We start from the raw sequence: 18,630 nt of genomic DNA on the forward strand, positions 1-18,630 counted from the left end.
ACTTAATCTTTGTAGCTTTTTTGTTAAAATACGAAAATAAATTTGCATTTTATGAAAGAGTGTTTTCTGGTTACAAAGAAGAAAAGGCCCTAAAGAATGTAGCAAAGGAACCCACTACTGTATTAGATTCCCTCAGGGTAATTGACAGATGACTGCACTCTATTTACCAGTCCTTTTCGTCATTTCTATATAGTAAGGCAAATCAATATGCATCTTACTGCCATATCCAGTACTTTCCCCTTGAAAGGTATAATTAAGATTCGATGACCTTCTCCCAGTTATGTATACCTCAACCTGAACATCCTTTTAGCTCAGTAGCTGTTCAACGATCAGGCACTCCACTCCATCCATCTGTTCAAACAGTGGCCTCCTTTGAATTTTTTTAGGAGCTTTAGATATTTTTCTTTTTATAGCTTTGCCAACGTAATCACATTACTTCCTGACACCAGGCAGTGTAAATTAATTCCCCTTTTTTCTTATGCACTGCTCCACAAAGAACAAGATTTTTCACTTTAACACTTGATTAAATTGTGAGAAGGAGAAGAAGAAAAAAATTGAGAAAATTTCATCTCACCTGTGACAGCTTGGAAACTGAAAAAGTGAATTTAAAGCAAATTAGCTCTTCCTAAGGTTTTTTTTTTTTTTTTTTACAAATCTTAATATGGGAGATGGGGAGAAATACGGAAGAGATAAAGCAAGTTTTCATAAAACGCCTCTTTACTGGAAATTAATCTTATGCCATTTAAACCAGGACAGTGTTTCCCCAACTTGCCTGTTCATAATACTCAGCTGGGAAGTCTGTTAGCAATACAGATTACAGGTACCTGCCTCTAGAATTTTTGATTAGTATGTCTGACATCATATGCATTACAAACACCCTAGGTGACTGTGGTCACACAGTTTCAGAATAACTGAACTGGAGTAAAGGTTAGGTGATATTCTTCTCCATTTTTCTCCAATAATACTCCTGGGGTTGGGGGAATTCACATAAATCCAGATTAAGTATCTTCAGGAAATAATGGTATATATACCCAAATGAATGGACTATTTACTGTGATTTTAACAAAGTGTAGAAATACATACACATGACCTTGGAAACTTACTCATACAATTTTAGACCCTATTAAAAATTGCCTTGTAGTAAGTTAAAAATTTAAATCTCAAAATTAGCTTTTTCAGTACTGCTCTGTCAGGATATATGCTGATGGCCTTGGCTAGGTTAGTCATGTCCTGGAGTTTTTTACCTTTCACTCTGATAATCAACCCTGAAGTTCACCACTAAATCAGTTTAATATGATGTCACTCAACATTCTATGTGGACAATGGTTTTACCTTAAAAGACTATAATCTGAGAGGCAAGAACAAACAGATTCTCAGGGTGGACAGTAGATAGACAGTATTCACTGAGTGCTTTCCAAGTGAACTTAACATTGATCTGACACTGTGTAGTCCACATCATTTGCAGATCCTGTCTACGGGATAGAAAGCTTATGTTATCGAACTTCATATAAGTGTTCTGTTGGCATTTTAAGCACTGACACATGTACATCCTAGGCAGAATGTCTAAACCAAGAAAAAATTTTCAAGTCATCCTGCCAGATTGTTCATTTCACATCAGATCTTTAAAATATTATCCTTTGACATTTGGTTAAGGATGCTGAAGAATTTTTGTATGAGAAAATTCCCACAAATTTATGATAATTCAAATAGCTGAAGAAAACACTAAAAAACTGACTTAGCTTGTCATAATCTGAAAATTAGTATAATTAAAGATAATTTTAAATATCCTCACTAGCATGGGGTAGTGGGGACTAAAGGAAGCATGGATACATTAAAATTGCATAATTGTTCACCAAAGCTTGTTTGCCTGGAAGAGTCAGCCAGAACATCCTGGGTGCTATTGACTCAAATCTCTCTAGGTCTCTCAAAGAGATGTACAAATTGGACTGAGAAAAAGGAGACATTGAAGAAGACCTTATTTAATTCAACTAAGATTTTGGGGACATCAATGTTCACATTCTGAATGAAAAAGAAAATATCAGAAATCAACCTTTGGAAATGCAGTTGATGTAAAACAGCTCGTATGGAATAGAATACTAAGAATAAATATATGAAGACAGCAAAGTAAGGAAGACATTGCATGGTCATTTTAGAACACAGGTTAGTTACAGTGGAGTTTCATTACAACAGTGCATCTAGCTTCTGGTCAATTGTAATTATTACTTTTTGTCAGATTCTCAGACCAACTGCTTTGTACTTCAATGTCTTCCCTTCATCTGTTTCTTCTTGCTCACTCCTTAACCCCTGCTCCTGGCATATACCCTCCAATGTCCTCTTTCTAACCATCCTATCCAAACCAGCTCTTGGAAAATATTTAAATAATTAATTCACAGGGTTATGCTCTGTGTGAATCCCTGCAAGGGAAACCCCAAGGTCTTAAACTAAAGAACCAAATAATTAATGGTGGCAGTTCCACAGATCAGCTAATGGAAAAGGAGCATTATTTGGAGGAAGAAGGGAAAAAAGACCTTCCTGAATTGTCAGCATTTTATCTTCCGCCTACTTTTACGGGTAGTGTGGGTGTTAAAGTCAAATTTGTGTTCCCAGCACTATTAATTGTGTAATATTAGGCAGATTCCTTAATCTCTTTGAGCCTCAGTTTCCCTAATCTCTATCATGCCATGTTCCCCCAATAACAAAAGTATTCCCTTATTTGCAAATCACAAATAAGTCAGGAAAACTTAGGTATTTTAGTTTTCTGTCTAGCAAAGAGCTGCTACCTGTCATCTCATTGACTCTTCTTACACACAAAAAAATCTGCTTATGTCAAATCTACCTAAACTTCCAAACTATTCATCAAAAAATAGAAGGGAACTACAGAGAAAAGTAGTAAGTAAAGTACATTCTAATTCACTTCTATGCATTTAAAAGCCTATTTATTTCACTTATAAGACTTATAGAATGGGTATATTCATCAATAACTTCAAAACTTGGAATTTTCTGAGCTACATGGTTAAAATTTATTAAAAATATATTGTATTTGCACTGAAACATGAAAGAATCCTCACAGTAACCTGAAATCAAAAAACATACAACAAACACGCACACCCCCAAAAAAAGTAAGAAAGTAAACCACCAGACAAAATCATCTTCACTAGACCCCTGTCTCTTGCCATATAAAAAATTAAATAAAAATGAATTAAAGACTTAAATCTAAGACCTCAAACTATGAAACTAGTAAAGGAAAACACTAAGAAAACCTTCCAGGATACCGAAATGGGCAAAAATGTCTTGCATAGTAAGTCACAAGCACAGACACCCAAAGCAAAAATGGACAGATAGGAACACATAAAGTTAAAAAGCTTCTGCACAGGAAAGGAAACAATCGACAAGGTAAGAGATAACCCATGGAAAGGGATAAAATATTTGCAAACTACCAATCTGACAAGAGATTGAATATATAAGGATCTTAAACAACTTTACAGAAAAAAAAATAATTATATTAAAAATAGGCAAAAAAAAAAAAAAAAAAAAAAAAAAGGGCTGGGTGTAGTGGCTCACACCTCTAATCCCAGCTTCAGGAGGCTGAGGTGAGAGAATCATTTCAGCCCAGGAGTTCAAAAGCAGCCTGGACAATCTACTTGGACTCCACCTTTACAGAAAATAAAAAAGTTATCTGGACATGGTGAAACATGCCTGTTGCCCCAGCTCTTTTGGAGGCAAGGTAGGAGGATTGCTTGAGCCTAGGAAGTTAAGGCTGCAGTGAACCATGATCATGCCATTGCACTCAGGACTGGATGAAAGAGTGAGAACCTGTCTCAAAAAATAAATGAATAAAAAATAAGGGGCAAAAGATTTGAAATATATTTCTCAAAAGAAGACACGCAATGGCAAACAAGTGTATGAAAAGCTGCTCCATATCTTTGATCATAAGAGAAACACATATCAAAAACAATGAGATATCATCTTACTCAAGTTAAAATAGCTATTATCAAAAAGACAGGAAATAACAAATGCTGACGAGAATGAGGAGAAAAGGGAATTCTCATATATTGTTGGTGAGAATGTAAATTAGTACATCCACTATGGAGAATACTTTGAAGTTTCCTCCAAAAACTAAAAACAGAGCTACCACATAATCTAGCAATCCCACTACTGGGTACATAACCCAAAGAAAGGAAACCAGTATATCAAAGAAATACCTGCACGTCCATGTTGACTGCAGCATTATTCAAAATAGCTAGGATTTGGAGCAACTTAAGTGTTCATTAGCAGATGAATGAATAAAGAAAATATGGTACATATACACAAGGGAGTATTATTCAGCAATTAAAAAAATGAGATACCATCATTTGCAACAACATGGATGGAACTGGAGGACATTATTTTAAGTGAAATAAGCCAGGCATAGAAAGACAAACTTTGTATGTTCTCAGTTATTTATGGGAGCTAAAATTAAAACAATTGAATTCATGAAGACAGAGAGTAGATATGGATGGTTACCAGAGTCTGGGAAGGAGATTGTGGGGTGATGGTGGGGTGGTAGTAAAGAACGGTTAATCAGTACAATAAAATATAGAAAGAATAAGACCCTGATAGCACAACAGGGTGACTATAGTCAATAATAATTTAAGTGTATATTTTAAACTAAAAGAATGTAATTAGGCTGTTTTAAACAAAAGGATAAATGTTTGAGATGATGAATGCCCCATTTACTCTGATATATGCCTGTATCAAAATATCTTATGTTCTCCATAAATATATACACCTATTATGTACTCTCAAAATTTAAAAATAAAAAGCCAATAAAATTAATTAGTTAATTAACTTTAAAAAGCTAGCCCAGTTACTGCAGAAATTTTCTCTGAGTATTTTTTTTTTTCATAGGCAGTTGCCCAATTGAGGTCAAATAGAATGGGCATTTTGCTGCTTTGTTTATGCATTATGCAAACTCTTTTAAACCTAAGGTTCATCTCTTTCTTTTAATCTTTTTTAAAAACTTGCCATAACTAAGATCAGAGAAGAAATGAAGGAGATAGAGACACAAAAATCCCTTCAAAAATCAATAAATCCAGGAGCTGTTTTTTTTTAAAAAATATCAACAAAATAGATGGACTGCTAGCCAGATTAACAAAAAAGAAAAGAGAGAAGAATCAAATAGATGCAATAAAAAACAATAAAGGGTATATCACCACCAATTCCACAGAAATACAAACTACCATCAGAGATTACTACAAACAACTCCATGCATACAAACCAGTAAATCTGGAAGAAATGGATAAATTCCTGGACACTTGCACCCTTCAAAGACTAAACCAGGAAGAAGTTGAAACCTTAAACAGACCAATAACAAGGGTTGAAGTTGAGGTAGCAATTAAGAGCCTACCAACCAAAAAAAGCCCAGGTCCAGATGGGTTCACAGCCAAATTCTACCAGATGTACAAGCAGGAGCTGTTACCAATCCTTTTGAAACTATTCCAAACAATACAAAAAGAGGGAATCCTCCCCAACTCATTTTATGAGACCAACATCATTCTAATACCAAAACCCGGCAGAGACTCAACAAAAAAAGAAACCTTCAAGCCAATATCCACGATGAACATAGATGCAAAAATCTTTAATAAAACACTGGCAAACCGACTGCAACAGCACATCAAAAAGCTTATCCATCACGATCAAGTAGGCTTCATCCCGGGTATGCAAGGCTGGTTCAACATATGCAAGTCCATAAACATAATCCACCACATAAATAGAACCAAAGACAAAAACCACATGATTATCTCAATAGATGCAGAGAAGGCCTTCAACAAAATTCAACAGCCCTTTATGCTAAAAACTCTCAATAAATTAGGTATCAATGGAATGTATCACAAAATAATAAAAGCTATTTACAACAAACCCACTGCTAATATCATACTGAATGGGCAAAACCTGAAAGCATTCACTTTGAAATCAGGCACTAGACAAGTACCCTCTCTCACCACTCTTATTCAATATAGGTTTGGAAGTTTTAGCCAGAGCAGTCATGCAAGAAAAAGAAATAAATCGTATTCAATTAGGAAAGGAGGAATTCAAATTGCCTCTATTTGCAGATGACATGTTTGTATATTTAGAAGACCCAATCATCTCAGCCCAAACTCTCCTTAAGCTGATAAGCAACTTCAGCGAAGTCTCAGGATACAAAATCAACATGCAGAAATCACAAGCATTCCTATACACCAATGATAGTCTTAAAGAGAGCCAAATCAAGAACAAACTACAAAGTTTGTTCACAATTGCTACAAAGAGAATAAAATACCTAGGATACAACTAACAAAAGATGTAAAGGACCTCTTCAAGGAGAACTACAAATCACTGTTCAAGGAAATAAGAGAAGACACAAACATGTGGAAAAAACATTCCATGCTCATGGTAAGGAAGAATCAATATTGTGAAAATGCTGCACTGTCCAAAGTAATTTATAGATTTAATGCTATTCCCACCAAACTACCAATGACCTTCTTCGCAGAACTAGAAAAAACCACTTTAAACTTCATATGGAACCTAAAAGGAGTCCACATAGCCAAGACAGTCCTAAGCAAAAAGAACAAAGCTGGAGGCATCACGATACCAAACTCCAAGCTATACTACAAGGCAAGAGTAATCAGAACACCATGGTACTGGTATCAAAACAGAGACGAAGACCAGTGGAACGGAAGAGAGGCCTCCGGAACAACACCACACATCTACAACAATCTGATCTTTGACAAACCTGACAAAAACAAGCAATGGGGAAAGGATCCCCTATTTAATAAATGGTGTTGGGAAAATTGGCTAGCAATGTGCAGAAAACCAAACTGGACCCCTTCCTGACACCTTACACTAAAATTAACTCCAGATGGATTAAAGACTTAAACATAAAACCTAACACCATAAAAACCCTAGAATAAAACTTAGGCAAAACCATCCAGGCCAGAGCCATAGGCAAGGACTTCATGACTAAAACACCAAAACCAATGGCAACAAAAGCCAAAACAGACAAATGGGATCTAATTAAACTTCAGAGCTTCTGTACAGCAAAAGAAACAATCATTAGTGCGAACCGGCAACCAACAGAATGTGAAAAAATTTTTGCAATCTACCCATCCTACAAAGGGCTAACATCCAGAATCTACAAAGAACGATTTTACACAAAGAACAGATTTACACAAAACAAACAAACCAACCCATCCTAAAGTGTGTGAAGGATATGAACACTTTTCAAAAGAAGACCTATATGAGACCAATAAACATATGAAGAAATGCTCATCATCACTGATTATTAGAGAAATGCAAATCAAAACCATATTGAGATACCATCTCACACCAGTTAGAATGGCGATCATTAAAAAATCTGGAGACAACAGATGCTGGAGAGGATGTGGACAAATAGGAACACTTTTACACTGTTGGTGGGAGTGTAAATTAGTTCAACTATTGTGGAATACAGTGTGGAGATTCTTTAAGGATCTAGAAATAGAAATTCCATTTGACCCAGCAATCCCATTACTGGGTATATACCCAAAGGACTATAAATCATTCTGTTATAAAGACGTGCATACACATGTTCATTGTGGCAGTGTTTACAATAGCAAAGTCCTGGAACCAATCCAAATGCCCATCAATGATAGACTGGACAAAGAAAATGTGGCACATATACACCATGGAATACTATGCAGCCATAAGAAAACATGAGTTTGTGTCCTTTGTAGGGACATGGATGAATCTGGAAACCATCATTCTCAGCAAATGGGTACAAGAACAGAAAATCAAACACTGCATGTTCTCACTCATAGGCAGGTGTTGAACAATGAGAAAACATGGACACAAGAGACGGGAGCATCACACACTGGGGTCTGTTGGCAGAGGCTAGGGGAGGGATAGTGTGAGGGAGAGTGGGGAGGGATAAGGTGGGGAGAAATGTCAGGTATAGGTTTGGGGGGGATGGTGACAGCAAACCACTTTGCCATGAATGTACCTATGCAACAATCTTGCATGATCTGCACATGTACCCCAGAATCTAATGTACAATTAAAAAAAAATACTTGCTTCCAGATTTATCTGGGAATTAGAAATTGTGTCATTCTTATCTCTATTGCTTATATACACTGCAGTAATTATACATGCCAATAGAATTTTTAGTCTTTTTAAAACTGCAACCTTTTGGTGTTACGTGCATTTTTGCACAATCTCCCCCCTTTAATTCATGATGATCTCATTTCTTAAATTAAAGATGGTGATGGAAACATAAGATCTAGATCCTAATTCTATCACTGTGTATGACTGGGGGCAAATGACTAACTTTTCTTAACACATTTTCAATAATCTATGAAGTTCAGCAGCTGGAAGAAAATTAATAAATTTGTTTTCTGAAATTAAAAAATTTATAGAAATGTTTCAATAGACTAATTTTTAAGATTGCAATGTACATTTTGCATTAAGAGACTTACATGTATATCTGACCTCAACCAAAGCATACCATATCCAGTTTTACTTTCTCATTTTACAACTTAAGAGATTGATGCAAAGCCAAATTAATCAACGCTATTAAAGGCAGTCAAGAAGAAAAAAAAACTAGTGACAATCTATGTGTAATTTATAGATATCTGAGATGTTTTTTAGCTAGAAGGAACTTTAATCATCAGCTCATTAATAAAACAAACAAACAAAAAAAACAAAAATGCAGCTCCATTTTCAAAGACGTGTGTGTGTATAGGAGACCAGATTGCTGGTATGACTAATCATCTGATTAATTTCAAAATCCAGTCTAAAGTTCATGTCACTGGACTTCTAGGCCAAAAGTATAAGATAACAGGGGTTTCCTTCATTTTTTTTTCAAGAATAAACAACAGTTTCTAACATCAGATTACTAGTGGACATGGTGGTGTGATTTGTAAAGGAAAAGGCCCAGCCTCTGGTGGGGCGTGATGTGGAGGAAAATGGTAGATTTTCTGATATCCTTCTTTGAGAGCTAGGTCCTTATCGTGCTTAGGGGAAAGGGCTTTTCCTCCCAAATTTCATTTTATTGTGATAAACATAACACATGAGATCTAGGTGCTTAAGAAATTTTTAAGTGTAGAATATTGTTGACTAAGATACAATGTTGTACAGCAGATCTGTAGAGCTTATTCATCTTGCTTTACTGAAACTTTATGCCTATTGATTAGTAACACCCCATTTCCTTGTTCTGCCACCCCCTGGAAACCACCAACATTCTACTCTTGGCTTCTATAAATTTGAATATTTAAAATGCTTCATGTAAGTGAGCTCATGCAGCATTTGTCTTTCTGTGACTGGCTTATTTCACCTCAAGGTTTATCCATGTTGCCATACTTAATAGAATTACCTTCTTTTTTAAGGTATGAATATACCACATTTTCTTTATTCAATCATCTATTGGTGAACAATTGGGGGTTTCCACATTTTGACTCTTGTGAATAGTGCTGTAATGAACATGGGAATGCTAATATCTCTTTGAAATCCTGAGATAAATTATTTGGAATAAGTATCCAGAAGTGTGATGGCTGGATCACATCATAGTCTTATTGTTAGGTTAGGGGAAAGTTTCTGATTATAAGGTCTATGAGGAAAAGACATGTCCATTTCTTGACCTTAAGTCTTGCTTAGAAGTCAATCTGTGTTATTCTAAGACTTTATGAAAAAACTGATTTACTGCATTGGTAAAGCCATCTTGCTTTGAAGTAGATAGTTGGGGTAGAGGAGACTTGGTTAAATGAGGATTCCACTTTGGAACAATAATATTCTACATGATAAAAGTTCCTTACTGATGTGATTTCCAAGTTGTACTCAGTGAGATCTGACATAATTTGTATATTTGTTCTCACCAAAATCTCATGTTGACTTGCAATCCTCAATGCTAAAGGTGGGACTTCATGTAAAGTGCTCAGATCATAAGGGTGGATTCCTTATGGCTTGGTGCTGTCTTCCTAATAGTAAGTTCTCACGAGATCTAGTCATGTAGGAGTGTGGCACCTACCCACCCCCAACTCTCTCACTTGCCCCCTTTTGCCTTCTACCATGATTGGAAGCTTCCTGAGGCCTCTTTAGAAGCCAAGCAGATGCCAGCACCATGCTTCCTGTATGGTCTGTAGAACTGTGAGGCAATTAAGTCTCTCTCTCTCTCTCTCTTTTTTAAATCAATTATTCATTCCCAGGTATTTATAGCAATGTAAGAACAGCTCAATATAGGCTCTAAATTCTATAACTGCCAAATTTCAATAATCATAATGTGTACTGGTCTATTTATATGCAGAGATAATTATTGATTCGAATCCAGGGAGGCAGGACATAATTAAATCAAACTTGCCTATGGAAGATGAGCAGACACTCAAAATAAGGTGACAAAGTAAGGAAACAGCCAATCAATTGGGGACACTTGTGAATGGGCCTAACCAATGAATTCTAGTAATGACATTGAAAAACTAATTCTAGGTTTTGCATTTCTGCAGTATAATTCTCTCATGTTATCTTCAAGGCTTCGGTAAAGTTTACTAAGTGCCATAATCATCCTAGTGATGTCTCTGCTTTGAACAATCAAGGAAAAATGCCAAGAACAATACTAAGAGGAGGTAGACCAGAGAAAACTGTAGCAGGCTCAAGAAGCTTTGGAAGACAGCAGAAGTAGCCAGCAGAGAGACCAGAGCAGCAGATGAGAGGTGATGGGCAGCACACAGGATAGATTCATAGAATCTGAGAGTTGTCAGAAACACTCTGTGTGGGTAATACTAAAAAAGATGGTACATCCTGCAGTATAAAAGTTACAACTATGTTTATTGAGGTTTAAAGGCAAAATAACTCCTCAAGTTTAAAAAATCTACAGTTTTTAGATAATCTGTTCATTCAGAATATATGTAACAGATGAAAATGTATTTTTGTGAATTAAATACTTTAAATTATTTTGAAAAAATAATCTATGTACATTTAGATAATGGTAGCATTAATGTGACAGTATTTATCTAGACACAGACACATGCTTTGTGGTCTCCTTTAATAATTCTACAGAATAGAATCCCCATGTTGGCAAACATTGGATTGTATCATAAATCACGGCCCTACTGGTCAGCCCCCTGGCACAACCATGTCCTTTAACAACTATAATTTTACTCTCTAACTCATAAACCTTCCTCCGCCTACCTTTAACTCCCCATTTCTTCCATTTAGAATTATAGACTATTCAAGCTAAAAATAAAAGTTTAGTGCTTATCTAATCTATTTCTCCCAGGTAGTTCATAGATATTGAAAGGCCAGATAACTATGATTGTCTACATGCAGTTCCAGAAAGCCTCAGCAATACACTTGGAAAACAGGGTGTAGAAATTTCTCAAGCTAGACTCCATCCCGCAGTTCAGTCAGTTGTTCAGTCTTGAGTTCTGGAGCGATCGCTTCTTGGCCTTTTAGCTAAGATCAAATGGAGTTCTGGAGTGAATATTGAGCACCGATAGCACACTACCACTTGAAGGCTGTAGGCTGACATATAAGTGCATTCTTCCCTAAGCCATATCCAAGCCTCATAAGCTACATGGTGCATAGTCCTGTGGTAGAAAATCATTCTACAGGGAAAAATTAAATATCACTCCTGAAAATTCTAAATCATTTTCAATGTGGCTGGGATGGAAAAGCATCATTTAATTAGCAAGTGCAATAAAGCTGTGACATTTAAAAATAAATTATGACATATTTCTCTGCTTCCTTGGTACACTAAATGGTGATATACTGTTCTTTATGTTGCCATTTCCAAGTTTTAACTGTTTTTGCTTAATTGGTTTAATCCAAAAAATGTCAGTTAGGTAATTACCCCTCTGCTGTTTGAATCATCTTCATGAATTGAGCAAAAGAAAATTGACTTCAGAAAGCGAAATGCAATTACAATATAATAAATACCAAGGGAAATATTATATCATTTTAATATAACAAAACAATATTTTATATGAGCAAAACTCAGTTTATTTTGTAGGTGTAAAAGAAATTCTCTTATTCTAAAAAGTAATTTACCAAACAAATGATCAAATATAAATTAGCTAATCCAAAGTCACTTTTATTCACTTATGAATGTATTAATTCATTTGAAAAGTATCTATTGAGTGCCAATTATATGCCTGCCCAAACAATCTTATAATTGTTTTAATGGAAGCCAGTAGATGAGAAAAAAAACATTATAAAAACTATTAACATAAATCCATATATAATTACAAAATGCGATAAGTTTTGGATTAAAAAAATTACAAGGTTTTATTTATGTGAATGTATCAGGACCTGGCTCATTGATAATACGAACTGAGATATAAAGGAAGAAAAGTAGTTAGCTGGTATTGAGGTACAAAAAGAGTATTTCAGGCAGGAGATGTGAGTACATTTTAGGAACTGAAGGAACATCAGTGTGGGCAGAGCACAGGCAAGAAGGGAAAGAGTAACATGCGATGAAGTGGGTCAGTTAGTAGAGGCCACAGCATTTAGACATGTTAAGAATTTATTCTATCCTAATAGCTACAGGAGGTCATTGAAGGATTCTAAGTGATAATATGACAATCAAAACAGAATTATAAAAAGGTCATTTTGGCTACAGCAAACTGAATGGATTGGAAAAAAGGAAAAGTAAGTTCAAGAGATTAGTTAGGAGGCAATTGCAGTATTTCAACCGAGGGATGGTGGTAGCTCAGACATGTTAGAGCTCAGAAAGCATTCCTCAAAGTGAAAACTTCAGAAGCAGCCTCAGAAGCAAAAGTTTTACTCTGATCTTCGCCTGCCTTCCTGTCTGGCAGTCCCACTCTCCCCTGAAGCTAGCCATAAAAACTAGAATCCCTCTTCCCCAAGGAAGGTTGCATAAACTAGAACCCCTTTTTTCCAAAGCCAGCTATAAAACCTAAAAATATGCCTCTAATCTTCCCTCTCCTTTTCTGTGTAAAAACTAGCCATAAAGAAATTATCTGACCTAGGCCTGGCAAAGTAGGTCTGACAAACTCCTCCATTTCAGAGAGGGTCCTGCCCCAAACCAGAAGGAAGGAATGCATACTCAGAGAAGCCTGGAAGAATCTAGACAGACAGGCCTTGCTGGGTTTCCCCAGTCAGATTATTAGCATGAGATCATACCAGCTTTGTCTAATCATATTTCTATGTGGCTGTCGATAGTTTTTTGAACCTAAGCATATAAATGGAAAATTTACTCTATTTTTGGGTCTTCATTCTGAAGGCTCCTGTGTATTCACGTTAAAGAAATTTGTGTGCCTTTTCTCCAATTAGCCTTTGTGAACTGATTTTTCAGCAAACCTTCTATAGAAAGTAGAGTTCATGTGTTCTGTTTAACAATCCATAAAGTCCCAAGTTATTTGTGTTCTACGATTGACCTATTTTCACAGAATTATATGTGTCAGAGGAAAAAAGAAAGCAGAGTGATATAATAGAAGGTACATGTGGTTTGGTTTAGAATCTGTTCTGAACTTTTGGCTCCTCTACCTATTATCTAAGGGACCTTATACAAGGCACTTACGCTCTCGAAGCCTCAGCTTCTACCTCTTTGGAGTTCACAAAAAAATACCTCTCACAGCTGAGAAAACGAAGTGTGACAATGTACTTGATTCTCTCAGCATGTGGAAGGCCAGTTAATATTGAAAAGCCCCAGGACAGATCAGCTGATCTTATCACCTTGGCTCAGAAATATCACCTTCCTTTTGAAACTTGTTCCTCCTCTTGGATTTTCTTGCAAGTGAACACCACTGTAAATCCACCCCAGAAGCTCAGGACACATCCTTTTCCCTCACCCTTCATGATCAAGTCATATAAACTCTAGTCTCTAAATAGATCTTAAATCTGTGGATGGGCTGCCTTTCTCAACCTCTTTTACTACCCAAGATCACCAGCCTCTCTAGCTTAGATGCTCCTCTTCACTGAGTTTCCTGTCTCAGCTTTCTTGCCCTCCCATCCATCACCAGCCAAGAAAATCTTATGGTCTCAGCTCTTCAGCCATCCCCTTACATCAGGAAAAGCTCACGCAGTTTCTTAACATGACTTGGAACACACTTCATGATCAACGCTTTGCTTACTTTCAGGCTTCTCTCTTCCTGCTCCTCTGCTCCCTTCTGGTCCAGTAGTTGAAAGAAATTACCCTCCATTTAGGACTTGTAACTCTCAGACATACTCCCTTTCACCTCCAGACACAGGCCACTGCATGTTTGTGCTTCCTCCTGGATGGACTGCTCTTTTTCCAAGGCTTCTCTTCACTTGGGGAACAACTAATCAAAACTGAGGCCTTGGCACAGATAACACTTTGTCACTTGATGGTATCCCAAGTATGTAGGATCGGCTGTAACATGTATTTCATGCCACAAGAGTCTGGATTGCCGAGAGTCACACAGGTCAGAGGTGGTGGTGTGAGGAGAAGACACAGGCCTCCTGCCATGTGTTGCAGTGTCCCTCCTCCTCCGTCATGCTGATGTCAGCCTTATTCATCTCCATTGCATTTGCTCTCTTCATTAAGACTTAGAAACATTATTTTCATGTGCGTTCAAAATGTTGTACATTCATTGTGAGTTACAGGTTTAGCACCTACAACGAACTAGTGTCACTTCCTCTCCAAAGCCTTCTTTGACTCTTCTTGACAGTGGAAGTCATGGCTTCTGTGTTCTGGTGGCACTTGCAAATATTCCTACAAGATTTTTCATACTTATCTCCTTCCCATGATGTTATGAATGTTTTTGAAACTAGGACTATCCTGGATTCATTTTACATCTCTAGTACTCAGGACTGTCCTTGGGACAGAGAAGCACTCAGTTATTTGTTGAACTTAATTGCACTCCAGAGCTGAAAAATAACTGAATGAGGGCAACTAAAGACGTGCCACACACAAACACACAGAAAACACACAGAAAAAGATGCAAGTATGAAAAAAAACAAAACTAAGATCATGGCTCTGCCTTCTGGAGATACGGAGTTTAAGAAAAGGCCTGGCTCTGGCTAACATAAAGACCAAGAAGGCGATAGAGAAGATGGTGCAACTATAGGAAAAGATGTCCTCTCCAGGTGAGTACCAGCAATCCGTCAGTGGCCCTCCTGCATCTTTGAATTCAAGATGGAGAACTGGAATTGGGAAGGAAGACACTCTCACTTTCATAGAGCTGGACAATTAAGAGCACTTTCTATGCATGGTCTGGAAGCCCAATATTAGCCCTAGAAAAGCTGGTTTCACAATGTTACAGGTTTTTAAAATGACAGGATTAAAGTCTTCCAATTGTGATAGAAACGAAACTAAGCTTGGGACAGGAATCCAACTATTAGTCCTGGTTTTCTCCTGGGGCCTTAGGCAAATCTCTGAGTTTAATTCCCTCCTCCACAAAATAAGTGGTTTGAACCTGATTATCTCCAAGGATGTTTTCTGGTTCAGGAAATCTGCAATTTATGGGCTTGATACAGGGATTTATGTAAAGTACCTACATAGCCAAGGGTGAGAAGACAGTCAGTCTCATTAATGTAAGTACAGCAGACATCCAAACTCTTCCTTTTCATTCTTTACTTGATCTGGACTAGCAGACACACACAAGCATGACTACATCCCCTCATCTGTACAGAGTAAGCAGCACAGCCAAAACCTTCCTTTCTTTTTTTTGGTTTTGAACCTTTAATGAGAAAAAAATATATACTATGGAGCTCAAGAGCACTGTGTGTTTGGTGTGTTATTGGGTCAAGGGTTGGAGATACACAACAGAAATACACACGGTCCTAATACGAAAAACTGGTGCCTGGCACAATGAGCTCTCAGATTCTTCACTCAGCAGCATGTTGGGGATCCCGCGGCTGATAGGGAACATATGTCGACTCCGGGCACTGCAGGGTGCCCTCCACCACTTCCACCTCCAGCAACAGGTGGTGCATGGTCCTCAGAAACTCTTCATTCTCCTCATACCCCTCAGCCGGCCCTTTAGGCACCTGGATCAGGCACAAGTTATCCTCCTCCTCCAGGAATGCCGCCCACTCCACCTTGGGTATCATACGCGCCACGAATTGTGGGTTGAACTCCACGGGGCAGATGCGGACCTCTGTGGCCTGGAGGCGCAGGGGGAAGCCACGGGGCCCCACCCTGGGCACGTGCGAGCTCAGTAGATTGTGGGTGAGCAGTTTCATGTCTCCTCACGAGCTTTCTCCAGGCCGGAACTGCCAAAACCTTCTTTAACAAAAACTTGGAGATGCAGTGAAGTTGTGAAGCAGAAGTTTTCAAAGTATCATAAGCAATCAGGCAGTTTTTTGAAAACCCAAGTTCCAAGCCTTGCTGCAGATCTGCTGCTAAATCAGGATCTCCAAGATAGAGCCCTAGAAATGGTATTTTTTACAAAGCTCCCCTTTGATTTTGATTTGGGGATCATTTTCAGAGGAAAATTTGTGTTTCTCAAGGAGTAGCTTATGAATTACTTTCATATGAGTTATCTAAGATGCTTGTTAATAGCTGGAGGTGTGACCAAGAATCTGCATTATAACAATTCTTCCAGTGACTTTATAATTACCAGTATCATCCATAACATAGCGTATATATGTTTACGAATAAAATCTTTACAAGGACAAAACCTCATGATCTAGAAAACAATTTAGTAAAGATAGGAAATCATGACTGCAGTATAGGTTAATGTCATTGTTAATATTTAAATTTTTCATTTCCTTTAAGCTTCAAGACAATCCTGTGATATCAGAATAGTTACCCTCATTTTACTGATAAACTGAAGTGTTAGGAAGTTCAGGCAACTTATCCGGAATCATGAGATAAATAAATGCATGCATTAAAAGTGAAAACGAATGCCACAAAGCTATGAAACAGCCTATATTGCTGCAAAATGTGTAGTTAAGCATTTAATACGCCTTTTAATTAAACAATTGCTGAGGTCTTATCTGATGAAGCAAGATAGAAATACATCTCAGTTCCTGTTGGTTCATTTTATTAGCTGCTACACAAATGTTAATGTCATATAATAATCAAGATAGAGTGACTGTTTACTAAGCAGCAATATTTCAGTGATTTCCTGGAATCATAAAATGATCTAAGGTAGTCATCATTTTAGTCAACAACCCTCAAACACAAATATTTATAGTTGTGAAGCCCAGAATTGTGCTGCCCAAGGTCTTATACAGCTAGTTAGGAGCCCACTCAGCTCCAGATCTTAGTTGCATGACTTTGTTTTACTGATCTTCTTTACACTGGGGTCCCCAACCCCTGGGCCAATCCACGGACCAATCCATGGCCTGTTAGGAACTGGGCCACACAGCAGGAGGTGAGCAACAGCTGAGTAAGCAAAGCTTCATCTGTATTTACAGCCACTCCACATCACTCACATTACCACTTGAGCTTTGTGTCCTGTCAGACTAGTGGTGGCATTAGATTCTCATAGGAGCATGAACCTATTGTGAACTGCACATGTGAGGGATCTAGGTTGTATGATTCTTATGAAAATCTAATGCCTGGTGATCTGTCACTGTCTCCTGTCACCCCAGGTGGGACCATCTAGTTGCAGGAAAACAAGCTCAGGGCTCCCACTCATTCTACCTGATGATAAGCTATATAATTATTTCATTATGTATTATAATGTAATAATAACATAAATAACATGCACAATAAATGTAATGTGCTTGTAATGTAACTGTCCCTACCCTCTCCAACCCCAAGTCCGTAGAAAAATTGTTTTCCATAAAACCAGTTCCTGGTATCAAAAATGGTTGGGGACTGCTGCTTTACACCATTGACTCTGTGTTCTTAAATTCAATATGCTGATTATTTGCTTTAGTGTTACAATAACACTTCATTAGACATGAAGATTTTTTTCAGGGAATGAAACAAAATGCTATCACTACAGATACATTTTTAGGACAGGTTTACTTTTTTTCTTATTTCACTTATCAGTTCTTCTAAATTTATCTAATAAAATATTGTAAAAATGTGTGCTTGTCTTTAACTCTGGTAAATTAAAATAGAAAAAGTCTCCTAGATTCCTCATTCTTGAGTTGATCAGTTTCAGATATAGGATGATAAATAATAGGCCTTTCATAATTATGATGAAACTGCATGGATCTTAGCTATTATGAGATCTAGCTTTGATTTTTAAAAAAAAATTCATTAAAAGTGGTCATAGAAAAGCCATATTAACTTTTAACAGAATACAGATTCTTCCCTTTCCTGTGGACCTTTTTGTCTTTTTTCTCACTGATATGACAAACTTTCTAAAATATATGGACACACATATATTTTCACAAAAGGAAAAAAGGAAATGAAAAAGACATCATCAAAGATAAATTTCCAAAGAATAAACCAAATATTTATGAGCTATAGATAGATTTGGTGAAGGTTGTCTAATTTAGGCTTTGGTTTATTTATTTTGTTGTTTGAGAAGTGGTAGATTTTTGCATGTGTATTATTCTCATTCAAATTTTGCATACCACTTCAGAGTAAATACCCATTTCCTGTCAAATGTTTTATGGTAGGAACCATTTCTTTCACAAAATCAATGTACAATTTCCTAAATAAAGAAGAAAAGGATACTTACAAATCTCTGCTTAAAATACGTTGTTTTTTTCTGAGACAGGTTTAAGAAGAAATTCTGGTTAACTTTCTTTCCTGCAAAT

The 18,630-nt window shown here is 37.0% G+C and overlaps 1 protein-coding gene and 1 pseudogene across 3 annotated transcripts in view; both read right to left on the reverse strand.

The window, feature by feature from the left end:
• Positions 1-18,630, reverse strand: part of PKIB (cAMP-dependent protein kinase inhibitor beta) — a 118,382-nt gene that overhangs the window by 36,232 nt on the left and 63,520 nt on the right. For all 3 annotated transcript variants that reach the window (XM_074397554.1, XM_074397555.1, XM_010342956.2), the window contains one exon: positions 18,552-18,622. The gene's annotated coding sequence lies outside the window, so the exon portion shown is untranslated. The remainder of the gene's footprint in view (positions 1-18,551; positions 18,623-18,630) is intronic.
• LOC101044958 (multifunctional methyltransferase subunit TRM112-like protein pseudogene) lies at positions 15,623-18,541 on the reverse strand (annotated as a pseudogene).

Source organism: Saimiri boliviensis, chromosome 4 (genome assembly GCF_048565385.1).
Source record: "Saimiri boliviensis isolate mSaiBol1 chromosome 4, mSaiBol1.pri, whole genome shotgun sequence".
Classification (NCBI taxonomy): Eukaryota; Metazoa; Chordata; class Mammalia; order Primates; family Cebidae; genus Saimiri; species Saimiri boliviensis.